Below are 12447 nucleotides of genomic sequence, written 5' to 3'. Positions count from 1 at the left end.
ACCTGGGTTTTCCTGTTTTCACTCAGCCATCTTTCTTCAGCGTGCTGGTTTTTGGGGGGGTAGGGTAGAGTGCATGCTTTACAACAGTTATTGCAATAAGCCCCACTGCATTATTAGTTGTTTCTCGAATAATGGTGTAAAATTGGTCTGAGAGAACACTTATTGGGCAAGATGCCTCTCAAGCGTGGCTGCATGATCGAATCATTTAGGAGAGTTTGTTTTTAAATGTATATTTCTAATTACCTCAACCAGAAATGCATTCTGAGAACAGGGGTGAGGCTCTGGAAAGTTTATCTTTAAGGTGCCAGGTGTTGCAAATGCACCTGATCTGAAAACCACTGTGCACACTAACTTAAGGACCCTAAATGGTTTAGAGTCCTAAACCCTACCTGCATCTATCTTTTAACTGGTGTGAGACCTGCATATGTTACTTAAAATGCCAATGCCTTCTTTCCTCCTCATCTACATCACATCTGCATCCTACATCATGAGGATAACAGGAGCTAAGATTTGTAAGACACGACTGTCAAACCTCAGAGGGAAGGTAGGGGAGGGTGGGAGTAAGGGGGAGAGATCAACCAAAGGACTTGTATGCATGCATATAAGCCTAACCAATGGACACAGACAACAGGGGGGGTGAGGGCATGAGTGGGGGGGGGGAGGTAATGGGGGGATGAGGACAAATATGTAATACCTTAATCAATAAAGAAATTAAAATGCAAAAAACAAAAAAGATTTGTAAGACGCTTGGTTGTCATCAAGGACTACACTTTTTTATACAAGTGTATTTTTTATATTTTGTTTGTTGATTTTTAGAGAGAGAAACATCGGCTTGTTGTTCCACTTATTTTTGCACTTATTGGTTGATTCTTGTATGGGCCCTGACTGGGGATCAAACCTGCAACCTTGGCATATCGGAATGACGCTCTAACCAACTGAGCTACTTGGCCAGGGCCTATATACGTGTATTTGATACGAGGATCAGTCAAGTGAATATTTTACTATGCCTCTATCCGATTCCATTTTGATATATCTTTGTCTGATAAAGATTTAGGATCTTAAAGTTATCTGTGTATGTTTATTCATTCATAGAACAAATTTAAGAGATGATTATTTATCTTGTTTGTATATACGTGTGTTTGTTTCGAGTAGTCAATCAGCAAATCATTCTTTGGCTGGGCATAATCTTGTCTGTCCCCATCCAGCAGTTCTGGAAGAATCTGTAGAAAGAGACCTTCCAATTTAACACACAACAAAACTTGGCTAATGCCCTAACCTGGCATGGACATGACTAGACATCATGGAAGGCTCCTGGGTGGACAGCAAGTTCTAAGAAACAGGTTTCAACAAGAAAATTGCCTGGTTTATTATTTTTAATTTAATGAAGCTTGTTCCTGTAAAAAAATGCAGAGCAGATATTCCAGGAAATCAGCATCTTTTTTTAGCCCTAGAGCAGACAGCCCAGTAGTGGCCACAGCTAGACAAGTGTGCCTGACCTACATTCCAACCCAAATGGGGCGTTTTAAAAAGTGAGAAGGATTTTTGAGTTCAGGGTCTGAGCCTGGAGGGTCTGCCCTTCCCACAGAGACTGGCCGCAAGGAGGCAAATTTTGAAACAAAGTTTTGTGACGTGTTCATTTTCCACTACAAACTGGACCGAGCCCAAGACTCATTTCTCAGAGTTCTCTATCCAAGCACAAGATGAGGAATGGTCTTTGGTCATTAGCGCTTGGTTTGGAATAGCCCAGAGGTGAAAGAGTTGCTATTGGATTTCATTAATCTGAAGAATAGTGTTTAGGTTAAAATGACTTCCTGGTGTTTAATTGGGGAGGGTAATATTGGTGTTCAGCAACAGGCAAAAATACATACTCAAGATTAAGAGGGGGAGGGGCAAGTCATGGTGATGTGCTGAACCTCTGAGTAAAAAACTGAATGTTTTATGACACCAAAAAATCTTTATTTTTGCCCACTGAGTTGATCCTTCCAGAGAACTGATGGTCATCATTCTCTTCGTTTCCAAACTTACATAATAAAAAACAAAATAAAATAAAATTTTCATATTAAAACTTCAGAACTCCCAAACTGAAAAGAGTAGTCATACTTTCCAAATGCTTATCAGGAGCCTACAACATGCCTGGAAGAAATAAACTTTTTTTGTTGCCATTAGGAATCCCACCACACTAGTCTCCCCTTCAGTCCAGATCTGTGATGCCTAGTTCTCTCTTCAATTTCCTAAAATGCCTAAAACCTGGCCTCAAACCCCAGCCAATAAGCCAAAAGCCATGACTATAAACTCTGAAATTCACTAGCTGTGTAACCCAGACAAGTGTCTTAATCTCTCTATGCCTCGGTTTTCTTCATCTGTCAAATGGGAGCGTATCTGCCTCCTATGGTTGTTATAAGAACTGAATGAGTTGAAACATGTAAATCACTTAGTATAACAGCTGGCACATAAGTGGAGTCTCATAAATGTTAGCCAGACTGTTTACTCAGTTCTTGCACAGTACCTAGTTCAAGGCTTAAATTATGCCTACCTTTGTCTACATATTGGATATGATTTGAGAATCTAACACAGTCCTGCAGCAGTATCTGAATGAGGCTCCCAAAGCAGAAACCTATAGAAGCATCTGTTACTAGCTCTAGCCAGATGTCAGAAGACATTTAGGGCTATTGAAGTGTCAGTGCTCTCTATGGGAGGTTTATTAACAACACAAATGTTCTATATCCTGTCCTTGAGCTAGACACAATACACCAGTGAAAAAATTTTAAAGTAATTTGTAGACAGACTTTTCCTTCATGAGTTAGGAAGATTTCTCCCTTCCCTTCCCTTCTTTTTTCTTCCCCCTGCGCTCTCTCTCTCTCTCTCTCTCTCTCTCTCTCTCTCTCTCTCATACACACACACACACTACTTATATGATGATGGTTCCAACAATTTTAATGATATTGAATCATATCAATGTTTCTATACACATACTCCTAAAACTTAATTCTAGATATTAAATATGGATCATAATATCTTTGATACTCATTAATGCTAAGATGTACATAGAAATATACTTTGAAATTATTGACAGAATTTAAGTCCAACATTTTTCTTTATTTAACCAACATTTGTATAGTGCTTACTTACTGTGTGTCAGGCACAGTTCTAAACACTTTTCAAACAGCAGCTCATTTTATCCTTGTCACAACTTTTATAAGGTAGATGTTATTATTAGCCCATCTTACAGATGAGAAAACCAAGGCACAGACAGAAATTTGCTCAAGTATCACAACTAGTAAGTGGTAGAACCTGGATTCAGAACAGACCATTTGGTTCCAGCGTCCATGCTCTTTACCATCACTCTACTGACCAGTAAACTTCACTTCTTTTAGTCCTCAAAACAAAACAAAAAAATACATTTCTCTTTGAGGCTATGTTAGTGAGTCTCCTCTCACTTGACATAAATTTTCAAAGTGCCAATAGCCCCTGCATTATATAAAATTCTAAAATTATTAACATAGAGTGTTAATACTCAATTAGCATTTGTTAGTGATGATGATGATAATGATGATGATGATACATAAAATTTAGGTTTTAAAATGTTTTCCAGTCCCTTTCCCTATTGAACTGAAGCCCAGATGGCAGTGGTCTAGGTAGAAACAAAGGAGGATCTGAGAATCTTAGAACTGGGAAGGAGCCATGTACTCACGAGGCCCAGCCCACCCATTTTACAGATCAAAATGCAGATAGTTCAAATGACTTGCCCATTATTGTAGAACCACTTAGTAGCAATGCTGGTACCAGAGCCCGGGACAAAGAATGAATAGGGGTGGTTGAGGAAACAAGTCCTGGAAACTGTCTCAATTTCTCCCAAGTCAGGGCTCTTTTAATTATACCATGTTCCCTCTCCCTGTACAAAAACTGAAGCCTTGAGAGATCACACCAATCTTGGAAGTCAGAGTAGGGGAAATTCAGAATCCAAGTTATTAATTAGGGTTTGAAGAATTAGCCTGTGCCAAAATTAAAGCAAGGTTAATGGCCAAAACTAGAGAGGCAAGCCAAGTCCAGGCCAAGAGGAAGATACATTGAAGGTAAGGCCAGCCAGGTAGCTCAACTTCAGGCAAACAAAAGGTGAAGGGTAAAAAAAAAAAAAAAAAAAAAAGGTGAAGGGTTAGGAAAAAGCCATTGGAATTGTAATAACCTGCCCATTTCAAAACCCAGATGCTTAAGAAGGTCTCAAACTTGGGGGAGGATGCACTGTCACCCTAAATGGTACATCCCTTTTGAATGATTAGCATCAAATTTACCATTCATATTATTCAAAATTTTTCAACAAGGCCAAAAACCCCAGAATTGAATTTAATGTCAATTATTTAAAAACTAGATGAGATTATGGGTTGCTACAACTCATCTAAGAGATCTGTGCACAGTAAGCTTCTCAGTATCTTAATTTATCTGCCAGTGAAGACTGGAGGACTAAGCCAATACAGCTGGGAATTGAACCTGTGGTTCCAGGAAGTCTAGATATTTCAAACCTCATACTGAGTCCATTAAGATATCCCCTCCAAGAACATAATGTAGTTAAAGTAGACTTAGGTATCTTTAGTACAGAGAGTGGATTTTATTTCCACTCTGGGAATTTCTGATCCATAGTAGGGAGAGATATAGATGAAACTTACCTACAGTAGTGCCTATGGAATAATGCGTGTATGTCAACATACACTGTCACTTTTCTGATTTACGGTAAGAAGAAGAAAACCATCTTGAAGGAAGAATAGATTATGAATGCATTTGCTAAATGGGGGCTTCATACATATCCCCCTTTTCTTATTCTTCCTAAAGACTCACTCTTGCCTCTATCGATAAAATAGAAGAAATTATACTTACCTAGACAATTTGAAGAGGGACCAGAGATTTCACACATCTGTCAGGTGGGTCAGTTTATTTTGGGGACATTAGGGGAACATCCTGTACCATTACAGGCTGTCAGCCACAGAGAATGTTTACTAATAAGCCGAGCCATTAGGTTGGGTCGATGATGGATGGTCTGTGTTCCCCTGCCCTGGCCTGGCATGTGCTGTGATACTCACTGACCAGCAGCAGCTGTTGTACTAGCTGCCTTGTTAAGGGTCTCGCCAAGTGACATCAGCTATACATCACACTGGCTGATACCTTTGATTATTTGGACAGCTCCTGGCATGATGAATCGTTGGGATTGATCTGTCTTTTCTCGCACGTCCTAGTCAGTGTTCTTTAACCATCTCTCTCAACTCTTCATTCTTAAGTTAAGGGCCCTTATTACTGTTCTTTCAGATGTATGCACCTTCTACCCTCTCCAATTTCAGTGGCTTGCTCATGTTAGTCTTCATAATGAGAAACTGGGATGAGGCTGAAGAAAATAAGTGCATCGTAGTCAGAACAGGCAGGCGGGCGAACAGCAGTCACTCTCTTGCAACCAGAAAAACAAGGAGAAAAAGCTTCTTACCATGGGCATCAAAGACTCAGCAGCTTTCATTACTGAGGTCATGGGCCTTCCACATATTCCATGTGGTACAAATTAAATTTGAATGGTGTGGGTAACCTGAACAATGCCTTCTATTTATAAGATCCCTTTCTTCCAAGGAGTACAAATCATTTTGCACACAGTATCTCAAGCATCACCATATTTATGTAAAAGAAATGTTATCACCTTGATTTCACAGAAGAAGAAAAAATGAGCACAGAAAAGCTACATATCCAAATCTATCTGGTAAATGAATGGTAAAATCAATATTAGGACCTAAAATCTCTGACTCCCTGCTATATTAAATCCTTTAGTTTGTTGATTTATAAAATGTTTATTAAGCACCTATTGGGTGTGCCAAGAACTAAGAATTCGGAGAGCCTCTGTGTAGCAGCCCTTAACTCATTCAGTCCCATTTAACTTTAACTGTTAGTGAAGGGAAAGTGTATGGAAATATACTATTTTATTTTAGAGAATTTACGTCCAAGTACTATTCCAGCTTACCATGATTCAGCCAGAGGCCATAATAGACTGCTCTCCCGTTTAAATGATAAATTCCTAAGTGGTAGAGACAATGTTTCCTATAGTTCTTTTCAAAACTATTGATATTGAGTAGATTCAACTATGGATACATAAAAGCAGTAATTCTCAATGTGTTTTAATAGACTTGGCAAAACCTCATTAAATGTGTTTAATTTCTTTCCATAAACAATTCTACCAACATAAATTATGGCCATTTTATATGTTGCAATATAAACTTTCAACATCTCCTTTCTCTCCCAAACAAGACCACTGAACTAAGCACAATCAATACAATCTCCAAAATTTTTTTTAATATATTAATTTACAAATTTGTTTTGTTTTATTTTGTTTGGGGCTATATATAGAAAAGTGATAAAAATAACACAAGCTATAAGAGAAAATTATGGGAAATTTTTCAATTTGAAAACATTTTCTATCCATTAACTAGCTATAGATAAGCCATATTGTTCCAGAAAGAATCAAAGGCAAGAAGAACTAATTTATTTATTAAGAATTATTATTCTGCAGAGGAACACTTTGTAAAGTATATGATTATCTAACTAATATGCTGTACACCAGGAACTAATACAAAATAATACTGAATATAAACTGTAGTTGAAATTTTTTTTAATTTAAAAAGAAAGGAATTATTATTCTGTTTGAAAAACTGAATAGCTCAGTCAATGGGAGAATAATTGTAGAACAACTAAATACAAATCACCTCCATTGCTAGAAAACACTGGTTTTATCATGTCTTTTCCTGACTGAAAACTCCCAAGGACTCTGTACAACTGAAAGGAAAACTAAATTACTGGAACCTCTTAGCTTGACCTTGGAAGCCTTTCATTGCTCATCCTAAACTCATAGAATAAATGCCAAGTTTACTTTATAGAATGCACAACACCTGTACATCCAAGAAAAGCTCTAGGCCTCATTCAAGTTCCTGTTGGCCAAGGACATGTCATACTCAGCATGGGCTTCCAAGCCCTTGCTCATGCTGTTTCCCTGTCTAGAAAGTTCATCGTCCTTCCCTCCCTGTGCAGTCCCCACAGTCCAGCTCAAGGTTCCCTTCTCCACAGTCTGTGAGCACCACCTTCTCTGAACTTTAAATGTTTATTTTAGTACTTAATCATATATTTTCTTATGCTATTAACAATTTCAGATACACAGATTACCACACAATGCCAGCTGCTCTTCTTCTCCGTCTCTAGCATAGCACTTGTACTCATAGAACAAATATTTGTGATAGTTCTTCTAGACTTGATTTGTGGAAATTTGTAGAAATGTATGTCTTAGACTGATTTCAAAGTTCTGTGTCCTGGCTTTTATAGATATATATGCACACAGGACATTTGGCCCACACTTCAGTTTTCAGCACCTCGTAGGTACATGCCAAAACGACATTGCCGTACACTGTGCAGTATATAATGTAGATTAATAGTGACTAGGAAAGTATCCAGAAGATAAGGGACTTGTCATATAATTCAGAGAACTGCAGTGTTGCATATAACAGCACCCGTACTCTGGTTGTGCCAGAAAGCCACTCTGGAGAAGTTCAAAACCTGAAATTGGAAGGACCTTAAATTTCCACATACTGTAATTATTTATCTTGCATAGGTCTTTATGACGCATAAATCTATTTCTGATTCTTTAGACCTTAGTTGCTGTAACTCAGTTTCCATTTACCTACGAAGAATCAGCAATTTTTAGAATGCCAATATTTCCAAAACCACATGGGAATTGAGCTAAAAACCTAATAGCGCTTTAACATTGAAGAGCTTGATTTCAAACCATGCACCTTTCGAGAGGAAGCATTAAAAATATTCTTTGAGCCCTGACCGGTTTGGCTCAGTGGATAGAGCATCGGCCTGCGGACTGAAGGGTCCCAGGTTCGATTCCGGTCAAGGGCATGTACTTTGGTTGCGGGCACATCTCCAGTGGGAGGTGTGCAGGAGGCAGCTGATCAATGTTTCTCTCTCATCGATGTTTCTGACTCTCTATCCTCCTCCCTTCCTCTCTGTAAAAAATCAATAAAATATATTTAAAAAATATTCTTTGATATGCATCTCCTATTTTAGCTAAGTAGACTTCTAGGCCGCCGACCCCCAAACCCCGCCAAAATAAACCAAGGCAGTTAATTACTCCTATGGAATATGATTTTTCTTGGTGGCAGAAAGACTATGGGAATATGAAGGAAGATAATCAATGGGAAGAAAACTATAAATGATAGCTAAAACTATTATTGACTTGCATTTGTTTGAGAAAACGTTTTTATCACATTTGCTAAAGGTTTCCTCTAGATTCATCTCCTTTTACCTCAGCTTCACTCCCTAAGGGCCCTTTTGTGAGTCCCTCTACTTCCCAAACATCACGGGTGCCTGTAGCAACTTTTCCTGAGCCAGTATTGAGTACCAGGTTACCATTTAAGTGGATATTTTTGACATCGTTGTTGCAGTTGGTGGGTTTATTATAATAATTCTTTACATTTACATGCCATATTTTATCAGAAAATCACTACAATTTATAGATGTTAATCAATTGGGCTTTCTTCTTCCTTTGCCATCAAGAGAAGAAGGCCACAGAGATTTACAGAGAGAGAAACTGAGTTACGGATGTTTCACTATCAATAAGTGAGCTAAAAGTTTCAGTGCTCTCTGTAAATATTATTAACAATAATACAGTGGAGCTAATACTTTTTAACACCTACTCTTACCAGACATTTTACTAAGCTCTGTGAAGAGTAGCTTTTTAAACTATTCTACTATTCCACTGTTTGAACTGAAGAATATTGCTCAAAAGACATCTCAAGGGATCTTGTGACCAGCCCACCTGCTAGATGGTTTGCTTTGCTTTGCTTCAAGATATCCAGCAATTCTGATTCCACAATTATTTAACTTCCTGGTCCAGAAATTCTTCTAATGTCCAGCTGAAACGATTCCTGTTTTAATTTAAGCCAGTTTCCTCTTGCTGCACAGAGTAACAGGTTAACATCCTCCTTATAAAACATGCACTATACAACACTTGATGGTATAAGCCTAGTCACCACTCAGCCTTAAGAGCTCCAGACTAAAAAAACACAATTTTTGTTAGCCATGCCTATGGATTTCTCTAAAACTTTTTTTAAATAACTGTGCAGTTAATTTCAATCACTCCCTTTGTTTCTCAGTATTTCAAAAGTTGACCAAGGCGTTAAATAAATAACACTGACATCTTTTTGTTCATTTTCTTATTGCAATATATCATCCTATATAATAAAAGGCTAATATGCAAATCGACCGAACGGCGGAACGACCGGTCACTATGACACACACTGACCACCAGGGGACAGACACTCAACACAGAAGCTGCCCACTGATGGTCAGTGAGTTACCACAGGAGGAGTGCTTCTCAGCCAGAAGCCAGGCTTATGGCTGGCGACCGCAGCAGCGGTAGCAGGAGCCTCTCCTGCCTCTGCAGCAGCGCTAAGGACCCCTCGGGGGATGTCCGACTGCCAGCTTAGGCCTGTTCTCCACAGGGAGTGGGCCTATGCCAGCAGTCAGACATCCCCTGAGGGGCCCCAGACTGCGAGAGGGCACAGGCCGGGCTGAGGGCCCCCCCACCCCAATTGGGAAGGAGTACAGATGTCATGCACCGGGCCTGTAGTATATACAGAAAAAATGCCCAAGTCATAAGCATAGAACTCAATGATTTTTTAAACAAAGTGAGCACACTCATGTAATCTCCACCCAAATCAAGATATAGATCATTACCAGCACCCCAAAAGCTTATCTCTGTACCTCTTCCCAATTGTTATCTCCCCAGAAGTAATTACTATTCTGACTTCTATCACCAGATTAATTTTGCCTATATTTGTACTTCATATTAGCAGAGTCATACAATATATACTCTTGTGTGTCTGGATTCTTTCATTCAGAATTATATTTGTGAGAATCACCCATGTTTTTGCACGTAGCAGTAGTTCTTTCATTACTGTATAGTATTTAATTTATTCATTTATCTTACTTTATTGTAAGCAGACATTTGGGTTGTTTCTACTTTGAAGATAGTACGAATAATGCTGCTGTAAACCTTCCTCTACTTGTCCTTTGGTGCAAATTATGTTGACGTTTCTGTTGGGTATATACCTAGGAGAGGAATTGCTGGGTCAGAGGGCTCAGCTCCAATAGATTCCGCCAAATAGTTTTTCAAAAGGTTTGTGCCAATTTACGCTCCCACCAACAGTATGTGAGGATTTCAGTTGCTCCCCACCTCACTGACACTTGCTGTTGTCAGTGTTTCTTAATTTTAGCAATTCTTGTGGGTAAGAATTGCTGCCCAGGTGGATTAGGTCTCTGAGAACATCCTTTTTTCCTACTGCTCTTGTTCTTTTGCCAGTGAATCACAGGAATGTCCACAAGGTGTGGAGCAGCCTTCATTTGCATGACTTTGAACTGCTGTCTGTGGCTGTTGGAGATTGTAGCAAGAGCAGACTGGGACAGAGTGCGTGCAGCCATGATAACCTTTTCTTGTTTGTTAAGGCTCCACATAGCTCTTCATGGGGCTGCAGCAGACAACCTAGAAACACAGGTCGTGACTCTGAGGCTATATACTATTGATCTCATCAATAACAATTCAAAGAGAAAAAGGCAGAATTTAAACAACTGGGTTGTGATACCAACCCACGAAAGTACAAAAGTTAGGTTAAGAGCAGCTATACTTGCGTTTTCAACATACATATGACTGACATGATCCTCTTCTCCATAATATATATTCAGAGTTTTAAATCTTATGCTGAAATCTAGAGAGGGGAAGGTTAATTGTCTTGAAGTGCTTCGAAAAGACTAATCAGTAAACAGTCATGGCAGAAGCAGTTAGACAGAATTGGGGCAGTGCTTAAAGCTGGACACATAAGCGTTTTTAAAAGCTTTGTGAATAATAACTCCTCTCCTTTTGTTAGCAAGAAATTCAAGTTCAGTGGCCAGTTTTTTGCCAGTGAGAAGTGACTAGTACAGCTAACTCTAAAATCAAATGTCAAACTCCACATACTTCCCACCTTGGTTTCATTTAGTTTCTTAACAATGGAACAAATCCTATATAATAAAAGGGTAATATGCAAATCGAGCAAATGGCAGAACGACCAGTCACTATGATGCGCACTGACCACCCGGGGCAGATGCTCAACGCAGGAGCTACCCCCTGGTGGTCAGTGCACTCCCACAAGGGCAAGCTGATCAGCCACAAGCTGGGCTGACAGCTGGCGAGTGCAGCAGTGGTGGCGGAAGCCTTGCCCACCTCCTCAGCAGCGCTAAGGATGTCCCACTGACAGCTTAGGCCTGCTCCTCGCTCCTCACTCCTCGTGGGGAGCGGGCCTAAGCCATAGGTCAGACATCCCCCAAGGGCTCACCGACTGCTAAAGGGCGCAGGCCAGGCTGAGAGAGACCCCCCTCCCCAGCCCCAGTGCACGGGGCCTCTAGTTTTTCAATAAAAACAGAGGTGCAAAGGCTAGCCAAATAACTTTATTAATATTGAGGGGATTCTTACCTATTGGAAATGTGTGTGTTCTGCCCAAAATTTGGAAACAAGGAACCCTTTAGTGATAATTCTGGAAACTCAAAAATTAAACATATGCTGTTAGACAAATACAAATCAGAAATTAGATTATTATATTTTTTCAAAAGGTTAACTTTTTCTCAATCTGCTTTTCTCTAGTTTCCACCGTAAGATGTATGTATGTACATTCCTTTATGCTTTATGTTCTGATTTCGCTTGGCTACCCCACCCGCCTCCATGAGAGGTTTTTTAAAATCTGTAACCCCCCAAAATAGTGGATTATTATGGAAACAAGGTGTAGTATTTCAAGCATCATGCCACAATAAAAGTAACAGGATAATGATTTTCTTTCTCAGTTCAGATACCAGAGGCCCAAGTATTGATTGCCTTTTCTTTTGCCTCCTGTCCTCTGATGAAACTACACTTTTGACACGGAGTCACAAGAAAATGTGCCCTTTCCAGCCTGAGATCTCTGCAGATGTCATTCACACAGTCATTGTTTTACAATTCTGTGTTTCAACAGAGTAGCACAGAAGCCCTTCACTGAGTGGAGGGAGAGAGCAAGCAAGGTTCCTATTTAGAATTCACTGGAACAAGCAAGTTCCATTATTTGGCGAAGGGCAAGTAGCATTCTAAAAATAAGACTCCTTCTCATAGCGACTACAAAATTACTATTATTGGAATTGACTGAATGATAAGGACTCAGATACCGGGAGGCTTCATGCAATGTTGTTGGGGATATTGATGTTGGGTTTGGCAGGCAACGGCAGGTCATAAAAATCACGGTGAGTGTTCGTGTTTCTGGATGAGAAGGATTGGTGGGTAGCCTGAGCTGAAGGCAGGCTGGAGACCCTGAAATGATGGTCAGTTTTCCTGCTCGACTCTTCCTCCTGACCTGTACCACTCTTGCT

The 12447-nt window shown here is 39.7% G+C and overlaps 1 protein-coding gene across 2 annotated transcripts in view; it reads left to right on the top strand.

Moving 5' to 3' along the window:
- The window catches only part of SKAP1 (src kinase associated phosphoprotein 1), a 317213-nt gene that overhangs the window by 234404 nt on the left and 70362 nt on the right, over positions 1-12447 (top strand). The gene's annotated exons all lie outside the window — the stretch shown is intronic.

This window comes from Cnephaeus nilssonii, assembly GCF_951640355.1.
Source record: "Cnephaeus nilssonii genome assembly, chromosome: 19".
NCBI lineage: Eukaryota > Metazoa > Chordata > Mammalia > Chiroptera > Vespertilionidae > Cnephaeus > Cnephaeus nilssonii.
This window is presented reverse-complemented; position numbering and strand designations above follow the sequence as displayed.